The 24,375-nt window shown below is 42.3% G+C and overlaps 1 long non-coding RNA gene and 3 pseudogenes across 1 annotated transcript; 3 read left to right on the top strand and 1 right to left on the bottom strand.

Moving 5' to 3' along the window:
- Window positions 1-325: 325 nt before the first annotated feature.
- LOC123466851 lies at window positions 326-4,312 on the bottom strand (annotated as a pseudogene).
- A 716-nt stretch (window positions 4,313-5,028) lies between these two features.
- LOC123466432 lies at window positions 5,029-11,134 on the top strand (annotated as a pseudogene).
- A 3,636-nt stretch (window positions 11,135-14,770) lies between these two features.
- LOC123466832 lies at window positions 14,771-15,363 on the top strand. Its single transcript, XR_006641560.1, has 3 exons — window positions 14,771-15,026; window positions 15,101-15,200; window positions 15,255-15,363. It is a non-coding gene; the product is annotated as an uncharacterized LOC123466832 (long non-coding RNA).
- Window positions 15,364-16,919: 1,556 nt separating this feature from the next.
- On the top strand, window positions 16,920-24,375 carry LOC123466312 (annotated as a pseudogene).

Genomic DNA, 24,375 nt, shown 5'->3' with positions numbered 1-24,375 from the left:
CCAAAATTGAACAAATTTTTTAATAGTGTACAGAATTTCACTACTGTTCATGGACGGGGATTTGAACCCAAGATATAAAGCATTCCTGTCTCATGTTCTACTATCATGCTGTGAGAAATGCTATGTATTATCTAAGTTTTTAACAAGTTAGGTCTTAATCAGATTTTTTTTTTTAGTATAAACCAAAGCAGAGGTAAAATTTCGGAAGTAAGGGGCGTTTGGCTTTATTACTACAGGAATAATCTGTCCTTACCTTCAACTATACCCCTGCAAAGGAAGCAACGCGAATTAGCAGGTGCATCTTGCCCATTGCCATGCCACGGTACTACCCTGTCAGCACAAACATTGCAAAATAAATGGCCACAAGGCCTGAAAAAAAAAGATTTAGGATTGTTGAAACAAATTTCACAAATCATGTCGACGAAATGATGTTGCTGCTGATCCTCTTCGACGATCGGTGGCGGTATCTGCACTTGGTCCTCAGCAACGTCAATATCTATTCCAGCATCAACTATAGCTTCTCGTACGAGATCGTCAAAATCTTGTATTCCCGGTACTGCAACTGCAACCAAAACAGGACCATGTGGCTCTTCGCCCTAAAAGTACGGTTTAAAAAATTCTTGTTTTATCGAAATGGAATTTCATTATTTCTGTAAAACAGTTGCTGGTTAGCTTACGAGCAAGTGGACTGCAGCACCAATAGCTCCACCACCCATTCCGCGTCCTCTCTTTCGTTCCCTAGTTGTGCACCGTCCTCTACCTAATGAAGAGGGATAAATGATTATAGTATACCCAACCAGCAAATAAAAAAAATAAAAAAACTTACTAGTGGAACATTTCCCATACGACCACCACGTCCAGCATCAGCAAGCCGACGGACACCAGCAGCTCGACGGACACCACCAGCCCGACGGACAACAGCAGCTCGGCGGACACCATCCCCTCGTCGAACACCATCCCCTCGTCGAACACCATCACCTCGTCGAACACCACGATGTCCACGGACACGAGCAGCTCTTCGATTGACGTCAGGTCCAACATCAGCGCCTTGTTGGTCTTCTTCCTGATAAATAAACAGTATTATTATTACATCGAAAATAAATTATTATCTGTTAGTACTAACCAAAGACTCATCGGAAACAGAGTTTTCATGGTCTGAGTCAAAGGGATCAGCTAAAAGGCCGCCTAATGGTGCAGGATTATGCAGAGGTTCGAAAAATCTCGAACACATTTCAAGAAACTGTTAAACCGTTATTTCACGGTTGTCCAAACATTGGCAAAAAGTCCTAATACGCACATCCTTTTCTGTTTGTTTCTTGGCATGTTCTCGTCGAATAAGCCGTCCAGATCGGGCGAGGTTGTAGTCCTTTACGGCACTTGCTTCTACTTTTTGCAAGTACTCTTGGGAAGAAATAAAACAGTTTTACCACAGTAGGAAAAAAGATGTTATGCAAAAAAGTAGGGGGTATAGATTAAATTAAAAATATATATATTAATAAAAATTAGAATAAAATATTAAGAAATCCGGAAAAAAACAAAAAAAAGTATTATCGAGCAATTACGAAGCCCCTAATAAATTACTTTATAATAAAAAATTACCGATAAAGGTCCAGAAACTCTGATGATATTTTCCACATTGCCTGTTGAACCATCGGTGGAAAGATTCTACCTCATTCATTGTACGCCTGGGCTGCCCATTGATGCTAAAACGATCTGGAGTGACTATCTGGAACCAATAACTTCCCATGTATTCATAAATGATTTGCATTTTAGCCCTGACATCAGGAGTTTCATCTTGCAGTAAGACAACTGATGATTGGCAGATATCCTAGTAAAATTTTCATATTATTAAAATAATCAAAAGCTATGAGAAAAAAATTGCAGAACCATAAACCCTTGGTGAGCTTGTGCGGCAGGCAACAAAGCGAGTGCAATAAGCATTTTAACAATTTTCTTGACATTTGGTCGGTGCATATAAGACTGTCGTAATCCTTCTGTACAAACTTTTCGGAAAATTGCCTGAAACAAATATTTATTACGAAAATATAAAACTATCAATTTTTCGAAATACAACAATGATAACTTACCTGTCCAAAATGAAACCAGCACCCGCGAGAATGGCCACCTGGAAATGCATGCTCCATTGCATTAAGAATAGCAAATTCGTAGTCGGATACCATTCGGATAATTCCGACACCTTCCCCGGGCACAGTTCTTAAGACATGTAGAATACGATCAAGAACCAACTGGTATAGTGATTGTGTCTTTTCAGACATGACAGCATAAGCCAGTGGAAACATCTAAAAAAAAGGAAATAATCTTGGTATTTCAATAATTTCAAACATATACATACATATCTATATGCCGCAACGTGCAACGTGAATAACTGCGAAAACAGCAACGGCAAAGTGGCAAACGTTCCGTCGCATGCTATTTCTTCTGACGTTCGAAGCAGTGGTAGCATGGCCAGACTGATAAACACGAGAGCAGTGCCGGTTGGAGTTGAAACTCGTCCATGATAGAAAATTGAAGTTCCATCTGCTGTTTTACTAAAATACAAGCAAGTTTAATAATAGACCATACATTACATTTTAGCTGATGGAAGCAACGAAAGTTTAGATTAAAAACAATACAATTCATGAATATATGGTTATTGAAACTCCCCAATGAGTAAGACGCGGCAAGCGTTAGCTGAGCTAAATTTAAGTTTGGCTTAATATCGTGTAAAAAATTATAGAGAACTACGTACTTGTATAGCTCGCTAGCTATTAAGGAAGCCTCTGCTTCGTCTATCGTTTGTGGCACTGGAGGTTGCGCTGATCGTCTTGCACGCTGCATTGCACGTTCGAGGTTGGCGTCATACGCTATCGGCACTCCAGGATTCCTAGAGGATGAATAAGGAATCATAAGTTTGAAATTAAATTGCTGTACATTATACGGTATGCCTCACATGTCGCGAATTTCTTCAAAAATCATCCGACTTCTTTGTCGTGTGTCACGTGCCCTCTCCAACATTCGTTGTTTCATGGCACAATACTTCAAATGATCTTCTTTGTTATCGTGCCCATCATGGCCAGTGGTCATAAAATATGCCCCATCTTCTAAAAGCCTTGCCGGGCAACCGTTCTTTGATTCGCTACAGCGAAAACCACTTTAAAAAAGCAATATCATTTTAGTAAATGAAAATTCAATTATTCAATTAAAATTTCATACCCAGCATCAAGGTTATTTTTGTGGTATGTATGTAGATTTTCACACACTAAAACATTTGAATTAAAACGGCTACCAGGAGCCAGATGGCATACCACTTCAACACCGTTTTGCAAATCCGCCATCCTCGTTGTTGCACTTGCAATTACACTTCTACACTGCACTAAGATTTAGTTAAAACTAAACTCGTTAAATCGGTTACCATGCGGTGGATCACAGTTGGAAACAAAGCCGTACCCCCTTCGATGGGTAGGCTATCTCCCAAGAGATTTCACCCCAATTGAACCCCTCCCCCCCCCAAGGCCCCAGCGATAAATTCGAATTTTGCATGGCGAACGTTCAGATCAAGCAAAAATTTAAGCAATTATTCTATTAGCTCCCACGATCGGTAATTTTATTTTTTCCTCTCGTAATCGCAACTTGGCTCTGAATTTTAAAAAGGCATCTCCGATTCCTTTAATTCATTCTGCAGTAACATATTTTGTTCCTATAAAATGAGGTTAAACAATAAGATCACAAAATATTTCTCATTCCTTTGATAAACCCAGCTCTTACCTCCAATTGCCGATTTTCGCGAAGCACTTATTCAGCCAAAAGCTGTCCCGGTTCTTCTAAGCCTACCTATAGTCTGTCATCGTCCTCAGAGATGTCAGTTCATGAACTTTATATAACAATAAGATAGTTCGGAAAAACGTTAAGAAAAATTGCTTTATGCTTATACGTAGTTGTATCTGCTAACTATTCTTGCATACAAGCACTCTACCGACTTGCGCTCCTTTTCGATTACTTCTGAGAGTTTTTCTATGATTTTCTCACGTTCATGGTTTTCAATCATTAGAAGAAGTTCCATTTCCTCTTCCAATGTTAACGGCGTTTCAGATTCCGAAGCGTTCCATCCCGTGTTTTTCTCAGATGATGCTGATTCTGCCGAATGACCAGTAATCTCAATAACCGTAACATGGCACGTATTTTCTGTTGAATACTGACCTCTGTTTTTTTTCTGTTGAATAGGTGACGGCTCTTGAATGCTTAGTGGGAAAACTGCCCAGTCACGGCTAAAAGAATGGCCGAGTTCATTTCGACATGAATTTATTGGTTTCATGTATAAAATCATGTATTCAATACATACTACACAGTTTTAAAATATTTGGTTCGATCGTTTTCACAAGTTAGCCATTATCTATCCACCACTTCCGAATGTCTGGATACACTTTGGCCGTTCAAAATACTATTAGCTGGGAAAGGGACATACGAATGGGGGAGGAGGGGGTTGGGGGATGCAGTAAGATTGTAACCGAAAACCCTCCCATCCCCACCCTGTTTCTAAGGGCAAAGCAAACGTTTTGGAAACGACTGCGCTTGGGGTTGAACCTTCAACTCTTCTGTTAGTTTGTGAAGTGTAAGCGTCAGGTCATTTAGTGTTTCCAGCAACGAAGATGCCTCGCAATCACCAAGTTCAAGAAGGATACCACCAAGTTCAAGATGGATTTGAGGATTTCGAAGTGGAAGGTGTGCTGAATCGAAGGTAATTGAAACTTTATTTTGTTTCTTTTTTATGTTAAATTAACTCACTTAATTGTATTTTTGTTCTTTTCCTTTTCCCGTTTTAGGATGGTGCGGTCGGGAACTGGACGTTCTAAAGTCCAATATTTACTCAAATACGTTGGGTATGCAGAGGCGGAGTGGACGGACTATGCGAATTGCGGAAATTGTCGGTCTCTGACCAGGAAATTCGTGCGCAACGGAGGGTAAGTGTTTTTTTGTATTCATTTTTTTTTGTATTCAATTAATTTATTTTATCTTTTTGTTTCAGAGCTGTAACCGTCTACGAGGCTGGACCAGCCGGTGATCGGGGTGAGGTAGTTCTGGACGGGGAAGCCTCGCTCTATTGCGAGGCTTTCCTGGCCAGTGAAGCCTCGTCCTCGGGCATGGGCAATCCGGCCGAGGAAGGTGGGCAGCCGACCGACGAGTCCGCCGTGGAGCCACCGGCCATTGAGGAACCCGTTCTCGTGGATCTACCCGTCTCCATGGAGTTACCCGTCCCCCTGGAGCTACCCGCCCATGTGGAGGTACCTTGCCCCGTGGCTCAACCCGCTTCCGTGGCCCAACCCGATATCGTGGCGCAACCTGCTCTCGTGGTTCAACCCGCTCCTGTGGCCCACCCCGTTCGTGTGACCCAACCCGCTCCCGTGGTTCAACCAGCTCCTGTGGCTCAAGGTGCCGTAGCGGTAAGTAATTGTATTGTAATTTTTTATTATTAATTTATGTAAAACTTTTTTTTAAACACAGAAACAGGCTTTGGGGTTGATTTACGAGGGTTTTCGGTTGCTCGGTCCTCTTTTGGGGCACTTGGGAAACCAAGGGCCTAGTCAGCAGGATGTGCAACCGAAACAGAAAGTAAAGCGTCGAAGGAGCGACCTTAATAAAATGAAAACCAGAAAGTGTAATAAGGTAAGTCCATGTTTTATGAATGTTAATTTATTGTTATTTATTTTGGGTTATTTTCTAGTGTCAACAGAAGGGGCACTACCAAAGGGACTGCCCAATTTAAATGATCTTTTTCGGTTTTTTTGTTTTTTATTTTTTTTTACGTGGAACTTGTATGGTTTTTGAAATTGCAATAAATAACGAAGTTTGTCGAAATAGGTGTTTTATCTTTTATTTTACATTGAGTGGTTTTTTTGGCATTTTTGTTTGAGTCAGTCTTTTGGAATTGCGTCAGTCGTACGTGTGCAAGATTGGAAAAAGCAGAAGGGACACAGTATACATTGCGTGTTACTCAAGTTTGTTTTTGGAGGATTTACATTTCTACTGATTTTTCTACGTAAGTAATTGTGTTGAAATGATTGGTATTGTTTTGTCAGAGTAATAGAATACATATCAATCAGAGTACATATACATATACATATCAATCAGAGTAATAATAGTATTCTATTACTCTGCTCTGGTTTTGTCTTGACCAGAGTAATAGAATACTGGTGTAGCCACGCTTATGGCGGGCCCTCCCATTGCCTTTTTGGCCTGAAAGTCTTTCTGGCCCATAACGAAAGCGCCACAGCGGCTGTGTTGTGAACTTCTGATGTATTACGTTTTCGCTATGTTTTTGCTCATTTTCGTCGTATGTACTTCAGAAAGTAAACAAAAAGTGGCTTAATTAATTAGTGTGAAAAAAAGTATGTATAAAAATATGGGTTGTTATAACAATAACAACCCTTAAAACTCAATTCATAGGTGGCGTTACGGTTATGGGACACTTAAATCGATATCTTGCCTCATTTTCTCACAATCGATACGCGAAACTTGCAGCAACTTTTGGGAAAAAATCCGAGAGGGGGAGTTAACATGGCCGTGGCTACACCAGTATTCTATTACTCTGTCTTGACGTTGAACATTCTCTGTTGGAAAAAATGTTTTTGGCAACGTTGCTTGACTTTCACAAAACTGAAAACGTCCACTCAGATGTTAAGAAGCTAGTGCTAGTGCTTCACCTGCCTTGTCAGAGAATCCGCAAATGATATTTTATTCGTTTTAATGGTGATTTGTTATTTGCATTTGCTTGGCTGTTGTTTTGTTCATTTGCTTTTGGTGGATGGCGTCAACTATGATGCAACTACTCGGCAAAGAGGTTGATACCTCTGTATAGGTATTAATGTCACATCGTTACGTGGTTTGCTTAAAACTAGGAAGGCTAAATTTGTAGGCCGTTGTTGTTTATAGAATTTGTTGTTTTTTGTAGAAAAACCTACCATACAAATGGGTTCTAACAAAGAAATTCCTGCATGTAAAGAAATGGTACTAGTGAGGGGTTTTGGGCCATTCGGTGTTCACAAAATCAACTCTAGCATGGAAACTGTGAAGTTATTACCCAGTCTAGATTTAGAATGAGATCTCGGAATCCAATTAGTTTCGAAAGAGATACCAGTTGAATATGGTTACGTGAAAACTCAGATTCCTCAGTTTTGGGAATTGTATAAACCAAAGGTATTTTAACTATGGGTGCTACAGTAAAGCTTTTTCAAAAGCTAGATATTAAGTTTGAATAGTTATTGTTGTTCTATGATTCAATTATTACAGCTGGCTGTTCGTGTTGGAGTGTCAGGAATGGTACAGGAATTAACTTTGAGAGACGCAAGCTTTCAATAAAGGATACAGTTCTTTGGATATTCAGGGCTGTGTGCCAGAAGGTGGTGTTTGTGTTGAAGGTTGCCCAGATCAACTAGAATCTGCCATTGATATGAGAAAAATTGGTCAAAATGTGAATGACTTCTGCTGTGATGTAGTTTCATATATTTCAACTGACCCAGGGTGTTACCTTTGTGATTTTGTATTTTATTGATCCCTTCTTGTTGACAGAACTAGAGTTGCCTTTGAAACAAATCTGGTCACGGTGGCGGCAAGGTGGACCGAAAACCCGTGGTCGTTACTTCTCCGGTGGTTTCAATCAGCGTTGGACCAGCAGTACGACTCAACAACTCCTTTACTGTGAAGTTTGCAAAATTTCTTGTGCAAGTAAGCAATAACACTAACCACGTGGTTTCGTACACAAAGAGACGTGTAATTTACGTTTTATTTACTTTTTTCTGCAAGGTCCTTAGACTTACAAAGACCATTTGGATGGTCAAAAGCAGAAGAAAAAGGAGGCAGCCGTCCGTACTGGCTTCCCTATGGTGCGTTATTAATGTTTTGCGTGTGCATTTCTATGTATATTAACCGATATCGGTCAGTTTAGGTTCCCACTCCGAGGACTGGAGCTGGCTTGCACTGTGAACTTTGCAATGTGGCGTGCACTTCTGCAGATGCCTATGCAGCGCACATTCCGTGGAACAAAACATCAAAAGGTTTGAATCCGATACAAGTGATCAGGTTGCTATTCCGAATGGGGCTAAAACTTAACTTTTCCTCTCATGTAGGTCGTTGAATTACACACGAAACTAGGCAAACTAATCCTTTCAGCAGAACCACAGTTGATTCATTTGAAAACGGGTGGCGCAACTGGAACCGCACCGGCTACACCAGTTACACCAGTTACTACAACTACTATAGCTACTACAGCCACAATGGTCAGCGCGGTGATCACTACGCTTGCTGTTACCACTACATCCGCCGCAACGGCCGCTACTCCTACACTTACCGTACCTGCACCTACATGTACAACAGCAGTCGTCAAAGTAGTGGCTGCAACGCCTAAAATCAATTTTCTGGGTACAAACTGCTCATTCCGTGATTGCTTATTGTTACGTATACTCATTTGACGCTGTTGTTGTGGTTGCAGGTGGAAACTATTTAAATACTCATGTTGGAATCAAAATCTAACGGATCTGAAAGTGAAGTTGCGCTCGTTACGACATCGACAGTGCAAGCTAACCAGATAATCAAAAAAGAGGAAGTCCCAATGACAGCTGCTGTTGCTACTGAAACGGCACAAGCAGTGGTTGTACAGTGGGAGGAGGAAAAGGTGATTCAACCCGTTGGCCAAGATTACGTTGAAGAATTACGTGGCGGTGATGGTATGATTCGCTTGTTACATTCTCAGTTGGTTAGAAGACGATGATTGACTCGTCGCATGTCCTCCGTAATATTAATAGTCAAAATTACCGGCTTTAATTGTCGGTTCTAAGATTGCCGCTTCTACGATGTCAATGCCAAAGATATGCATCTGAAAGGCAGACGTCTTAGGTAAACAGCTTTTTTGACATTTCTCTTTGAGCCATTTATAATTTACATCATCTGTCAGTCACCTTTTTCAGGATAATGTACAAGAAGAAAGTAGATCTAAATTTGGTGGTAGAAGCCAAAGTTTGGCCGGCCCTGCGTCAGAAAAAGAAGACCATGCCCGGCTGGGAAGAAAGACGGAAACCTAATGAAGGTGGCTGGTAAGGTAATGAAAATTACGAAGAAATGCCACAAGGTTCTTCGTCAATGGAAGATGGAAACCAGCCACGTCCTCCAGCCTATTGGTCTAGCCCATCCCGAGGCGGACTTCGACATGGTGGGATCTCAATGGGTCTACCACCACCACCAGAGGTACACGTCTTATTTCCCCGTTTCTATACAGTCATATCATGATTGTTTGTTTGTTTTTTGTTTTTTTTTCTCATTTCTATCTTTGCAGTATTTTCCTTCCGGCTCCATGCCGATGGGTATTCCTAATCCAGCTATGCGTAAACCCGAATCCAGTGACGATCGCCATGTCATGGCGAAACATTCAGAGATCTACCCATCGGTATAGGTTTCACTTTCTTATTCATTTATTTGTTTACGTTGATTGTTTTTTCAGAAAATGACTAACAATGGAGCATTTGATCGTTTTGTAGGAAGCCGAATTAGAAGCCATACAGACGCTCGTCTCGTCTGTTGAACGCTCATTAAAGTTAGTTTCTGATCAGCTAACGCATCAACCTGAAGACAAAACGAAAGTTTCGGAGACGCAATAATCCAATAACCTTGCTCAATCGCCTGTTCCAGCCGTTGCTGCGCTCGCCGCTTCTCAGGCTGATGTGCCGGTCTCTGTTCCTTCTGTCGCTCCAGCTACCACCCCTACTGCGACCCCCGCCCCAGCGCTTGTTCTAGCTGCAGCAGCCACGAACGGCCCAGCCCAGCCACAGTGGATGTTGAAAGGCGTCATGCGAGTGGGGTTGCTTGCCAAAGGATTACTTTTAAAAGGCGATCGAAATGTTCAGTTGGTCGTCCTCTGCTCTCAGCCACCTACTTTTCAGTTGCTCGACAGAGTTGCTCAAGCTCTTCCAGTCCACCTCTCTGTAAGTAGTTAAGAAATCAGTCAGCAGATAAGAAGATAGATTACCCTTTTTTTTTTTAGTTTTCTTTTTTAAATTTGTTTATTCTAAATTAATAATTCACTTTACGATTAGGTTGTCGCACCATCAATCACGTTCAACGTCGAAACGCTTCCAAATGAAGCAGTTGTCATGGTAAAATCGGTACAGGGTCATGGCCTGGCGGGTGATATTTTGGTCAAGGTCTCGCTTACGTCCCTCGTTGTCAGGGAAGAGCAACTAGCCGCCGCCGCTGCTGCTGCTACCGTTGCTACCAATGGAACGGCTTCTACTGGTTTGTGTTTTTATTTTTTGAAATGTCTTTATTGTTTTGAATGAGCTAATGAAAAGGTAAAGTTTGTAGTGTAGTTTCGAAATAATTGTTTTCCCCGTTTTCCCCTTGACTTGTGATAACATTCATATATATCTCTGATATATATTCCCCTTAGCTGTTTTGCACATGTTGAATCATGGTTTTGCATGAAAGTTGTGGCCAACGTTCAAAAGCAATAGCAATGAGTGTGCTTGACGTAAACCTAGCCACAAAAAATGAAAAGGATGTGTTGGAAGAATCATCGAAGAGGTAAGAAAGCCAATGACATGTTGTAGCTGTTCTGAATCTAAATTTTTTCTCTTACATCTTTGTTTAGCTATTTTGCACATGTTGAATCATGGTTTTGCATGAAAGTTGGTTATGTCCACTTTTGTTATCCTGTCATCAACACTGATAGTCTTTTGTTTCTAGGCAAGGAATGAAGAGTTTGACCACCAAGCCAGATTGTTCTTGGAAAGAGACCAGGTGTATCGGCACAATGACTTATTACTGGTTATTGTTAAAAAATGTCACAGCCTATGCCAACCTTCACCGTATGTCTATCATGGTCTGAAACACAAACCCACTGTTGTTTCGGGGGTTGGCAAAGTAACACCAACAGTAGTACATCAAAGAAAAGTGAAGGCTGGTAATTCTAATTTTTTTTTCAATTTTCTAGTAGTAAAGAATGAGTGATTCGCGTTCTGGCCCAGCAACATGTAAGCTGTTGTAAGGCCTAGAAGGTCGTTCATCTGATCTTGAGTTAGTTACACTAGAAGTGATTCGCGTTCTGGCCCAGCAACATGTAAGCTGTTGTAAGGCCTAGAAGTGCGTTCATCTGGTGTTAAGTTAGTTACGTTAGAAGTAATTCGCGTTCTGGCCCAGCAACATGTAAGCTGTTGTAAGGCCTAGAAATACGTTCATCTGGTGTTAAGTTAGTTACGTTAGAAGTGATTCGCGTTCTGGCCCAGCAACATGTAAGTTGTTGTAAGGCCTAGAAGTGCGTTCATCCATGCCGATAGAATCTTTACTTAGCAATCATTTGAAAATTTTAATGTAAAAGTAAGTAATGCCTTGTTTTTCATTTACTTGTGATGACGAGTTATTCTTCAAGTGGAAGTTGGTGCTTCACCTGCAAGTTGAAGATGGTGCTGGAGTTGGTGCGGGCGCTGGAGGTGTAGGTGGAGGTGGTGCGGTGGCTGGTAAGGAAAATGGCGAAGCAGTGGGATACCAACTTGTTCAGCTGCAAGACCTTGAATATTGTAACAGTATGTTGTATTGACGGTTCACAAGACTAAGACTGCTCACTGATACATGACCACGGGGGACTATATATGGGGGGGAAACACTGACGTCACACGTCCGGTAGCATTCCATACCGGATCACATAACGTGGTCATTGACCACGTGACATCCCCCCCCTCTAGCTGCATTCGTCCCCGAATGCATTACTAAAAAAACAAACATTACAAAAAAGATATACCGAAAGAAAACCGGGAACATTGGTACATGATATAGGCCACATGACACCCCCCCAAAAAAAAACATCATCCTTTTTTTTCGGCGGTACTCCACCGCCGCGCACGTCGCTTCTTAGCTTCTTCTTCTTCGAACTCCTCCACTATCCGTAGGCGTTCCCGAAGGTCGGCCCTATTAACGTCTCCTTTTCTCCCGCGGCACCACTGGATGCTGAACACAGCCACACTGGCCATGAACAACGCTGCTCCCACACCCCATAGCTCGAATGGGTATGTATGATGTTCCGCCGCTCGTTTTTCCCTCTCCGAGTCGTCTACTGAGTCGTCTACCGACCGCAGTTGAGTAGGTCGGAAAAGTTCCCCCATCCGCGGTCCTAGTAGTCCTAGCAGAAGGAGAAAAGCCCCCACTGCCACCTGCGGCATTTGTCCGTATCGTACCGGTGGCATCCGGACTCGTGTCGATCGACGCACCTGATCGTCCACCCTTTCATTTCGAGCTTCTTGCACCTCCTCGTCCAGGGGTATAGTCTCTCTAGTTTCAGCCTCTCGGTCACGGATGTCCTTTCCCCTGGCCTCTATTGTCTGCCCTGCTGCCGTACACAGTCCTAGTTGGTCTCCGGGCCACGAAAAATAGTCGCCATATTCCACTAACACTTCTCGGATCTTTTCTCTGTCTGTCGGCATTAATCCTTCTCCAATCCTGCTGTCAAATTTGTGCTCTCGGCGCGCTTTCTTCTCTGCCTCTGCTGTCGCGACGGCTACTGGCGTGTCTCCCTCCTTGATTTCGGTTACTGGCTCGATTATTCCTAACACCGTCCCCTCTCCGATCCATTGTTTGTGGTCCGATAAGTGGGTTATCGCCATCTGTCCGATTGTTCCCACTCCGCTAACTAGGACCTTACCCGTCGACACCCTTTTCGTCCTCTGCAATGCTTGGGATGGTTCCACCAGTGCACCTTCGCCAAACCCATTCAAATCTAGTGGTTGAGTTGCGACCACTTTCCTCGATCGGGGTGGGACCCAGCATCCATTCTGGACTACTAGTTTCGGTGCTTCCTCCGTCATCTCTTCCACCGGTACTCCCATGGCAGTGTCTCCAATGAAGATCTCCGGTAGCGCCCCAATCTTCATCCACGTTTCAAGTTTTTCCAACATGTCCTTCCCCAGAAGTAAGTCGATGTCGCCGTCCAGAACCAAAGCCTCCCCCTCAACGGTCATCCTCCCATCTGATACTGACAGCATTGCGGCTCCTCCCGGCTGAATCTCCTTGCCGTCAACTGATACTAGACGATTTGCGCGCCATGGTGTCACTGTTATCCCTAGTTCTCTTACTAATTTGGGCGAACACACGGACACTCCAGCCCCTGTATCTATCACGGCAGCCACCCGTTTTCCCCAGCACCACACATCCAGTACTACCATCCTCTGGATGTCGATTTTCAGAATTGGCCATGCTACTACCTCCGGGTCTACATGCTGTGTCCCTACTAGACCAATTACTTGCCTACCCTCTCCAGCGAATCGCACCTGCTGATGCTGTTGTGGTGCCCCTCCTTCTCGCTGGGAGCTCGGGCAGTCGCGACGTATGTGTCCTATCCCTTCACACCCGTAGCATACGACCTGTCCGTTCGGCGTCCGACCCCTCAGGCCTCCCTGACCGTTTGTTCTTGTTGGACACTCTCTCCCGATGTGTCCCTCCGTCTTACATCTGCTGCAGATAGGTTCCCCATCCGAAGTCCATTTCACAGTATCGATCGGTTATCCGACCGATACTGTTGACTCTCCGCTCTTTCTCCTTGCTGTGCGGCTGCCCCTGATGCGTTCCTCAATGCAACGGCTCCCATCAGTCCCTCTAGCATTTTTTCTAATCGATCCATTCTCTCACTTCCCGCCGTTGGTGTTTGTTTTCCGACCACGCCCATCGCCCATTCCTCGTGTCTTGCTCGGGAAGTCATTTCCTGATACCGCTTAATTTCTTGAAGGAATTCGTCACATGAGTTGGGTTTCAAACTCCAGAGTTTCTCTAGTAAACTTGGCTTGAGTCCTCTCCATAGGTGCGCCAATTTCGTAGCTTCGGACATATTCGGGTCTACTCTGCGGCATAAATCCAGGATGTCGTAAAAATACTCGATCGTGGATTCTTCGATTCCTTGTTTGCGTTCTCTCAGTTTCGCTTCATTGAATCGATTCTGATTGACTGGCTTGAATTGCTCCAACAGCTGTGTTTTAACTCCTGGTACAATTGGCGGTCCTGCAACATCCTCCCCATTCGGCTGCTAGTTGTCCCGCGGCCTCTTTGTATGAGTACCACTTCTGCGCTGCCCCGGACAGCGACAGCTCCACGTGGTCGCGAAGTTCTTCATCTCCCCATCGATTATATCTCCCGATTCTTTCGTATCGATGCATCCACTGCACGACGTCTTCCCCGTCCTTCCCCCGAAGGTGGGTGGGGATTGGAATTTTATCTGTGCGGCCATCGCGTGCCTTGCGCCCCACTTGCTGTTGAGCTGCTCTGAATCCCCGGATGTAGCTACTGATATTCGATGATCTTCTTCTCAAATCCGTGAAATCCCACTCTGGCTGCTCTTCTCCGTGTTCTCCCGATCCTTCTTCCTCTTCGGCGTCCTCCTACCGCTCAGTTTCCTCCTCACTGAATGTGAGATGATACTCCTGCCGAACGGATGCCGGTCGCTGCTCCTGTTGGGGTTCGTTAGCCCCGTCCTCTATTTCTCCTCGCTCTTCCGTTCCGCTTTCCCTCAACGGTCGACTGCGCGTCCTCGCCCGCCCCTGGGATGCACTCCCGATCTCGGGTATACCCCAACTACCCCGTGCCACGAACCGTCCCCGAGCGTCTCGGATTCTATCCCCGCTCCTTACGTCCTCCTCTCCTATCATCTACTTCCCGCAATCCTCGCACCGCCTGTTTCTTGCCGAACACTTCGGCTCCCGGTTCACTTCTCCGCATTTTTTAAAAATCGAATCCAGAAGTAACACAATTATTTATAACAGCTTTCTTTTAAAAAAAGGGGAAAATTTTGAAATTTAACTGAATGAAATATTACTAAGAAGTCAGGGTGTACCTCTAGAAGTAGAACACCCACCAGGACTGAGAAGTTCATAAGATGTTCTTGATCTTTTAGATAATATTCAGCAAAATGCTAATACCAGTTTTTCTAGTACATGTAGTCCTGAAAAAAATGCATCATATCCGATCCAAAGTGCAACTGAGCCACCACTTTTGAAAGCTTTAAAGTAAACTCTATCAATATTTGACTTTAATTTTAAAATTATCTGTATTTTCAATTAATTAATGAATTTTTTTGTAGGTAGTATAATGTATTTGGGTGTAAAGCTTCAGCTAAATAACATAAGAACTGGGAAGAAGAAGATATTTTAACTGTGAAAGACAGAGGAGTAATTCTTAAGGTATTCGAATTTCACATTATCAATCATTCTTGTTAATACCATCGAACTACCCAGTCAGAGCATGGAAGACAAAGAAATAAGTCGAGCAACAGGATTTAAATTTGCCCAGCTCAAATAACTCGAACACGAGAACATCTTAAAAGTTGGCGGCCGCGAAGTTCTTGTAAGTGTCTTTTGTAACTTAAAAATGTCGAAAAGGCTCGTCGTATTTAATTTTTTTTTTTTTTTTTTTAAATCCAAAATCAAATTATTGACTCCCTAAATATCAGTTGAAATTGTTGTAGTCCAATGCCATGTGGAACCCAATTACAAGCAGATGGGGTATCGTCTTTAGTAAATCCTCGTCCTCCAAGCAAAGAATTTGTTTCGCCTTTTCTTGAAACCGGAAACAAAGACCCCAAGCTCAATTCTATTTCAAACGAAATCAAGCCCAGATATAACCCTTGCCACCCTTCAGCCCTGGTAATGCCGAGACCTACCGTCGATATCCAGGTTTGTTTTCGAATTAAAGTGTTTCTGTTTCTCGAATGTTTCCTTTTTAATAATTTCTTCTAAGTGTAAAGAATCGCAGCGGGGTACGGTCATAGTCGACGTCGTTGTGAAGCCTTTGTCAAGCAAGAATTTGCGTCCTCACCAGCGCGATGGTGTAGTTTTCTTGTACGAATGCTTGGTGGTTTTTCAAAATTCCAAACATTTATGGTGCTATCCTAGCCGATGAAATGGGATTGGGTCAAACACTGCAATGTATCCCACTCATATGGTAATACCATCAGTTTATTACTTCTTCCTGTTACCTGCTTAAAATAATGAATGTTCATGTCAATAGGATTCTTCTCAGCAAGGCCCTTACAATGGACGTCCAACCATTCAGCGTGTTTTAATCATTACGCCATCAAGCCTAGTAAAAAACTGGGACAAGGAATTTCGTCGTACTTGCGCAGCTGCAAGACCTTGAATATGGAACTATTCTCAAAGTGGGTGGCCGTGAAGTTCTTGTGAATACTTGCTGTTTTAATGAGAAGTGCCGCACTGATTGTTCCGTAACTTTGCCGACACTTAGCATACTTTTTATAAGCAAACACTGTTAACTATCCAATCTCTGCAATTGCAAGCAACCGAAGATAAGGAAATGGATGTGTCATGTTGAATAGCTGGTATAAATTTAGAACCAAGTAGTGCAACTGTCAACAGCGGCCTGGTTCCATCGACCTCAATGTTTGAATCTACAGAGCCACGAAGTTCTAGCGCAATGGCTGAGTATTGCATAGGATAGCCTAGGCAGTGTTTGAGCCAGCCTTCCACATTCCGTCCCATCCCCTACGTTTATCATTATAAATCCTACTCAAGCACAAAGTCATCTCCTCTCTGGCACCACGGGCAGTGGTGGAGGATTTGCATCAGGTGCTGGATCACTTGCTGCATTACAGCAAAACCTAAAGGCTCTACTGCCAGCTTACCGTCCTGCCCCTGATTATGAAACAGCAGTACGTGTCAAGTACGGTGACGTACATCTTATTGTACTCAATCCGAGTTCTCCTGTCCAGCAACCAACGTCGGTTGCCGTTCATCCGACCTCTACAAACGCTTTCCGAGCACAGCCACAGCACAATGCTCAACAGCAGTTGCAGATGATAAAAATGTATAAACCACCTCCACCTTATCCATACAGCAAAGTTGGCAGCAATAGCAGCCCTGATTTAGTAGTGGCAGCTATAAATGGGCTTGCGTCTGCCACTTCTGGATCCATGAGCCATTTACCTGTTACTCTAGCTCAGGCAGAAAACTCTGCAATGGTGCGAAATGGTGAGCCCATTTATCAAAATATTCCTTTACGCCAGCCGGGAAGCCAACACAATCTTTCCCCCTCTACCTGCGCCAACACTCAAACTGCTTCGCTACCAGAAGGAAATGGGGTTTGCCTGTTCGTAGCTCGGCTCGATCGGCTGTCATAAATCGTGTTCGAACAGAGTCGCCCTCATCAGCGTCTAAACGGGGGTGTCCCGAAAACGCGAAAGCGAAACGCGAAATGAACAGCGACTAAAACGCGAAACGCGGTGCGAATCAAGATGGTTTGTTTCGCGGTTTAGCCGTTGAATGGTGTTTCATGGGCATCCCAAAAACGCGAAAACGAAACGCGAAACGAACAACGACTAAAACGCGGAACGCTGTGCGAAACAGCCCCCAGGCAATGGGCTGCGAAACACTCAAATATCGCCTAAAGGCAACCTAAATAGCGAAACGATTTTGCGAAACCCTTATTTAAAATGCCATTGGATTTGGCATTTCATTTAGAGAAATAAGAACCGCGTACTATTCTTTTTTGAGAACATGTAACCCCGATAAGCACTGTAAGCTCTACGCCAACAAAAACTCATGTTTTAAATCTATGGTCTTTTCCAGTCCTTTTTTAATTTGTTGACATTTACTTGAACAAATTCGCGACGAATTGTTAACTTGTATTGGCTAATAGGAAACTAAACCCGACGGGAAAAAAAACTAGCATTTTAAATATAACAATGTGTTTAGAATCTGATTGAAGTAAATGAAATTAATTGATTGAATTAAATTGAGTTTAAACCAAAAAATGTAAAGCCATGGGCTAACTGGGATGTTCTCCAGTGCTCTGACCTCTGAGTGCCTTGAATGGTTCCATAGCATGTTAAATTTGGCCTGAAAAAACTCATGAGACTGTTTGGCTCTGTCAGAAATGTAAAAGCCTTGCCCAAAATTAACTTTCAACACGTTGGTAAAAGCAAATATGTTTGACTTTAAATTACCTGCGATTCCTGCTAAAATTTTCTTTTTTATTTATTGAAATATTAACATTTCACGCTATCGCCAGCCATCCAGCAGCCTTCTGTTTCGCAACGTTGTTTCGCACTTTAGCATGGAAATGAAACACCATTCAGCGGCTAAACCGCGAAACAAACCATGATCGGGTCGGCCGGCCCCCATAGCAGTGACGATTGTCCTCATCAACATACTGCCCAATCATCGCCAGCACAAGAACAGTATGCTGCGAATAATGGAGGCTATTAAGATGTTTTTTTTGAGATCCCGACATTTAAGTTTGTAGCGTCCCTATTTTTTATCTTTGTACTTTTCTATGCGATTACCATAATAAATGTATACCTTAAACATTTGCGTGTGGGTCTCCACGCCTTGCAACAAGCATTATAGTTATTAAGTGTAGACGTAAACTTTATACGCTGAAGAGGGGATGAAATAATTGAACACAACAAAATGGGTATGGTTTAAAAATTTAGTGTATAAACGGGAATTTCATTAACTCATGTCCGAAAAAAAAAATTAACCTTTTACAAGCCAAATGTTAAAAAATAAAAAAAAAACACACAAAGAAAAAAAAGCTCAACCAACACTCAGGAAATTCCTTGCTATGCCCAACTCTGTAAAAAAAATCCCCATAAAGGCAACCCGTTCAGAGTAGTGAGTTGACCACATATTTCAGTGGCCATCTCACCGCTCTTGATACTTAGCCAATACAGGTTAGCAAGGTCCCTTGTAAAAATAATCCCCAATAAAGGCAATCCATTCAGAGTAGTAGGTTGACCACATATTTCAGTGCCCATCTCACCGCTCTTGATACTTAGCCAATACAGGTTTGCAAGGTCCCTTGTAAAAATAATCCCCCATAAAGGCAATCCGTTCAGAGTAGTGAGTTGACCACATATTTCAGTGGTCACCTCACCGCTCTTGATACTTAGCCAATACAGGTTAGCAAGGTCCCTGTTTGTTGTGTTGACTTTTAACTTCTCCCATCGTTGTGTTACCATCTGTTGTTGGACTTCGTGTTTCCACGAGCCGACTGGGATCTGACACCTGAAGCTTGATGGTATGGCTTCATCCCGTGTTTCCATCGACTAGGTCGTTCTCGATCAAAGCCCTGAGAAGGTCTTTCTCCCAAGCGCTGAAAGACAGTCGGCTTGGCATGATCCAGCACGATGGGTGTTCTATCCACGCCTTTCTCTCCCAAACGGTCAAAGACAGAGGTCCGTTTCACAGACACTGGGTGTTCATCGAGTCTGTTATTCCGTACCTTCACCGTTCGTACCTTTGGGTCACTGGGAGTCGCTCCGATTTGTACCGAGAGCTCAACGGACAGAAGCTGTTTGGGTTGCTTCTGCTTGATTGTGACTTCAATGTTCGGTACTGGCTGAGACTGCTTGTTGACGTTCTTACGGTGGACGGAATCACAGCCAATCTCACCCCCTCCCGTGTTGGGTGGCAAGCGGGTTGAAGGGATTGCAATTACCGTCCGACAAACTCTTTTGCTCGAACCATGATCGGAGGACTCGTCGTTCTCGGAGGCAGACCTTTTGCGTGGTGGTTCAGCTGGGCGAGATTCTGGAATAAATGCAGACACCTTTTGATCCCTTTCACATGTTCCAGAATGGACGCTGCCCAGGCGAATGGTGGGTCTCGTTAAACACCTCCGCTTTGCTCTCCTCATCATCCTAACGGCTACAAATGCTGACTCTTCAGTTCGTTTGCGCTTAAGGCAGACAGGAACGAGCGAAAGTCGCTCAAACAATAGACACAAGAAGTCCATTTTGAAAGTACTTGAAAAGGACAGTTCAAACTGAATATTTTTATTTCAAGTTTCGGATCGACTATATGGGGGGAGACCTGAGGGATCCTGATTGGAAAGTACGATTTCGCCACTTTTCCCATTATTTTTAAACAAATCTGATTTTGAAGACATATCCTATTACGAAATAATTGTAATTTAACTAATAACGCATATAGTTCAATAATATTTATTCATTTTCACTAAGATTTGAAAGAATTAATAACAAATGAAAATGCCACAGTACTCTTAACAGCTGTTGAAACGACCGGTTAGAAAACAGAGGGCGTAACGCAGACTTGCCGTGATCGAAATCAATTTTCAATCGCGATCAAACTCAAACTCAAAAAATGATCGATTGATCAACTCATTTCTGCGCTCAAAATTTCTTATTCCACGCCATCTACTGATAATTTGTGGAAATATGCTCCCATAATTTAACTCGCAATGTTTAACATATTTTCGTTTTACTGTACATGTCCGTTTTATTCACCGCTAGATGGCGTATGAAAAATGAAAAATTGATCGCTAAAATGAGTTTGATCGGCGATCAACTCATTCTGAACTGAGTTGATCGCGCGATCAACTTATTTTGAAATGAGTTGATCGCTGATCAAACTAAAAAAATTGATCGATTGGCAAGTCTGGCGTAACGCTCATTGCTTTCGTGCGAAACAAGACCCAGATAAAGAAAAAGAGAACAGTGATGACAATTTCAACTGTTTATTTCGTGGCAAGATAAAACATTTCAGTCTCAAAATATGCCTCTTCAAAAATACACCTGTTTTTATGGCCGATGGGTGTAGTACAATACAAGGTCATTGCAAATAATTAGATATAAAAAAAACAATTTACTTACCATTCCTGCGGAGTCTTTATGGTTGTGCAATAAAGACAAAGATCCTTTCCTTCGAACTATACAGATAGCCAATCTTGGCACAGCAAACGAAACACAAGTTCTAACAAACAGCAAACAAACAGTCTCATGAGTTTTTTCAGGCCAAATTTAACATGCTATGGAACCATTCAAGGCACTCAGAGGTCAGAGCACTGGAGAACATCCCAGTTAGCCCACGGCTTTACATTTTTTGGTTTAAACTCAATTTAATTCAATCAATTAATTTCATTTACTTCAATCAGATTCTAAACACATTGTTATATTAAAAATGCTAGTTTTTTTTCCCCGTCGGGTTTAGTTTCCTATTAGCCAATACAAGTTAACAATTCGTCGCGAATTTGTTCAAGTAAATGTCAACAAATTAAAAAAGGACTGGAAAGAACCATAGATTTAAAACATGAGTTTTTGTTGGCGTAGAGCTTACAGTGCTTATCGGGGTTACATGTTCTCAAAAAAGAATAGTACGCGGTTCTTATTTCTCTAAATGAAATGCCAAATCCAATGGCATTTTAATTAAGGGTTTCGCAAAATCGTTTCGCTATTTAGGTTGCCTTTAGGCGATATTTGAGTGTTTCGCAGCCCATTGCCTGGGGGCTGTTTCGCACAGCGTTCCGCGTTTTAGTCGTTGTTCGTTTCGCGTTTCGTTTTCGCGTTTTAGGGATGCCCTCTAAACGGAGTACCAATGACTCGACGTCCAATTCTGTCTCCAATTTCCATCACTCGTCGTCGTCGTCAGCTTAGTCTGCAAATACGGATGCAACTCTCGTCAAAGATCACCTGGTACTTCCATAACTTAGTTTTTAACTTCATTACATTTTTTAAATATTTATATGAATTTGTGCAAATGTATCATCTAATCTAATGTGTCGTCTAGTGTCAAGAAATGGAATCTGGGTTGGCAGATGGCCAACTCCTGTTGGAATTTGAGTTAATTCCCAGACGTAAGGCTGGTGCGGATTTTAGCATGGCGGTTCATCCAGATAACCTCTGCCGCAACCAGTATGAAAAGTTTTTCATAAGTGAATCGTACGAATGAGTAACTAAGTCATCTTTTCCTAAGGTATCAAGATGTTTTGCCTTACGAAGAGAACAGAGTTAAGTTGACACCTAGCCGAGACAACCGAACTGGGTACATTAATGCATCACACATCTCAGCTGCCGTGGGGTCGGCTCAGCGCTTCAACATTGCAGCTCAAGGCCCACTACCATCAACAGTGTCTGATTTTTGGTAGATGGTCTGGCAGTGTGACGTCTATGTTATTGTCATGCTAGCCGATACTACTTCTAGTAATAATGGTGGCCAACAAACCCCTTCTCTCAACACCAAATCGGTCAACACGTTGAGAAGCCATGTCAGCCATAGTAGTATGAATGGCTACAGTGGATTTACGTATTGGCCACAGCAAGATGCTGCTACCTTAGAATTTGGTAAAGTATTGTTTACAAAAATCATCAAATGGCTTAAATTTTTAAGTAACTTTTCCTATATTTATTTTTAAGTATAAAATAACTTGACAAGTTAGCAAACTCTCTGCCGGACGTCAATCTATCACAAAATTGGATGTAATTCACTTGCCCACGTCTCAGCAGCGTAGCATTTGGCATCTTCAGTATTCTGACTGGGCTGATCATGGATGCCCAAGAGACGTGACCTCTTTTGGGTTTGTTGAAAGTCCTATTATTTGAACTATCCTATTTTCTTATTGTCTTTGGTATTGTTTTGTTTTTTATCATTGTATAGTGTATGTGTATGTTTAAAGTTAACCCGTTGGCTGCCACCCATTTTGCTCCCCCCTTTTTTTTTTTAGTTATTTTTTGCTTTGTTTTCTTTTAGGATGTCACCAATACCAAGGTAACAAGTTTTGAGGACTTCTGTCTGAAGCGTGAACTGTTGATGGGTATTTTTGAGAAGGGATGGGAGACTCCATCACCCATTCAAGAAGTTGGAATTCCTATGGCTCTGACTGGTCGTAATATTCTGGCTTGTGCTACAAATGGAACTGGAAAGACAGGTGCTTATTGTATACAAGTGTTGGAACAAGTTGTTCCATCTGAGCAGCCTATTCAAGGTAATTTCATTTCAAACTTAAGCTCTCCTGTAATTTTAATGGCAGTTATTTTTCAGCATTGATTGTTGTGACAACGCATGAATTGGCTTTACAAACAAGTCAAATATGCATTGAACTGGCGAAACATTTGGATATTCGCATCATGGTGACTACTGGTGGTACTGACTTGAAAGATGACATTATGAGAATTTTTGGAAAAGGTACTCATTACTTTTTAATTAGAAATAACTTTTGATAACACCATTTGGTTTTACAGTTAATGTTGTGATTGCTACTCCTGGTCGTGTATTGGATCTGATGTAAAAGAAGATAGCTGTTATGGACCGTTGCAAGGTCCTTGTACTGGATGAGGTATGTAGTCTGTGTAGGTTATTTGTTGCATACACTATATGTTGTTGTGAGCATTTAGGCCGATAAATTGCTTTCGCAAGACTTCATGGGTATGTTGGATCGCATAATTTCGTTCCTACCAAGCAAGCGCCAAATGTTGTTGTATTCGGCAACGTTTCCTGTAACCACAGACTACGAAGTAAAGACTACGATCGAGGCTAGGGCTGAGAGGAATGATCAAAGCTATGCTCGTCCTATGCCGTATGATGGCGCGTCGAACGAACTTTCTGAAAGCCATTATTTTTCCTAGTTTGCTTACTGATTTGGGTCTTCACACACCGTAAACTTGTAAGTAAACCATTAACCTTTCAATGTTGTATTTTTTTGTAGATATAGCTTAGATATTCCCCTTGTTGTGTGAATTTTTTAAAATTTCTATCTGATCTCTAGTCATGATCTATAAATTCCTTTATTACACCCCCTTTTTACCCCTTTTCCCCCTTTTTCCCCCACCCACTTTTTCAAAAGAAAGAAAGAGGGGGTGGGGGAAAAAGGGGGTTTAATAAAGGAATTTATAGATCATGACTAGAGATCAGATAGAAATTTAAAAAAATTCACACAACAAGGGGAATATCTAAGCTATATTTACGAAAAAATACAACATTGAAAAGTTAATGGTTTACTTACAAGGTTACGGTGTGTGAAGACCCAAATCAGTAAGCAAACGAGGAAAAATAATGGCTTTCAGAAAGTTCGTTCGACGCGCCACCATACGGCATAGGACGAGCATAGCTTCAAGGGGTTTATAGCCGTTCGTAGTCTTTACTTCGTAGTCTGTGCTGTAACTGTAGAGGAGTTTATGGTATTGAGAACGTGAATTCTTGTACTATAAGAATATATACATAAATATATTCACACTATACATGCACAAATTGATAACATTTTAATTGGCAGAGGAAACATATTGATAATCCTTACGAGATCAATGTAATGGAGGAACTTAAAGAACGAAGAAGAGAGAATGAGAAAGTGGTGAGTGTATGGTGAAGAAATTACGCGAGCTGTGCTAATCCCAACTTTTCTCAGGGACGACAAATTGCTCCCGTCCAATTCAATTACCAGATAGCAAATTTTGTAAATGAGTTCCTTAATATGGTGGCTCTTCCCCAAAATCCCGATGAATAGATCCATCATTTAGTCACTGTCTATAACTGTAAAGCTATTTTAATGTGATGTTGATTTACAATCTTATTTAAACCAACGACTAGCGCAATACAAGTATTACGTTGA

This window comes from Daphnia magna, unplaced genomic scaffold (genome assembly GCF_020631705.1).
Source record: "Daphnia magna isolate NIES unplaced genomic scaffold, ASM2063170v1.1 Dm_contigs120, whole genome shotgun sequence".
NCBI classification, from domain to species: Eukaryota; Metazoa; Arthropoda; class Branchiopoda; order Diplostraca; family Daphniidae; genus Daphnia; species Daphnia magna.
This window is presented reverse-complemented; position numbering and strand designations above follow the sequence as displayed.